Below are 664 nucleotides of genomic sequence, written 5' to 3'. Positions count from 1 at the left end.
TTTTGGAGTGTTTCGGTTTCTTACCGGTTTGGTTTCGGTTTCGGTCCGGGTTTTGAGCCGGTTTCGGTTTGGTTTCGGGTTCATCCGGTTTTCGGTGCGGTTCGGTTTGGTTTTGGGGGTACAATACTTGAAACCGAACCGAACCAATAAGGCTTCGGTTCGGTTCGGTCTGGGTTGTTATCGGTTCGGTCCGGCCGGTTTTACTGGTTCGGTTTAGGAATTGACACCCCTAGTCCTATCCAGCCACGAGAAGTGTAACAAATCACAATTGATTGTGACTCAAAAACCCATAACGATCTGAGTTTGTAGTTTTCCATTTTTTTTTTTCCGGACGAGGAAACTTCTGAATGGTTAGCTGAAAAGGTTTTGTGAAGCTCTGCGTCTAGGGATTTCATCACTGCAAGGTATAGCTCTTTTAAGCTCTTCTTAGTTATTCTCTTTCGGTATTATTTTCCTGATGATTGATTAGGCTTGCCTCCAGTTTATTTCGGAAATTTCTTTTGTGTTTATTGATTTATAGGTGAGAGGGTTTTTTTTTTTTTTTTTTTTATTGTTTCTTGTTATTTGAATGCTTATGGGTAACAATTTTGGATATTGCAATAGATCAATTACGAATCGAAACTATCCCAACTTGTTAACAATTGGTTCCAGTTCTCAAGTTTGG

The sequence above is a fragment of the Macadamia integrifolia genome, unplaced genomic scaffold (assembly GCF_013358625.1).
Source record: "Macadamia integrifolia cultivar HAES 741 unplaced genomic scaffold, SCU_Mint_v3 scaffold_227A, whole genome shotgun sequence".
In the NCBI taxonomy this organism is placed as follows: Eukaryota; Viridiplantae; Streptophyta; class Magnoliopsida; order Proteales; family Proteaceae; genus Macadamia; species Macadamia integrifolia.
This window is presented reverse-complemented; position numbering follows the sequence as displayed.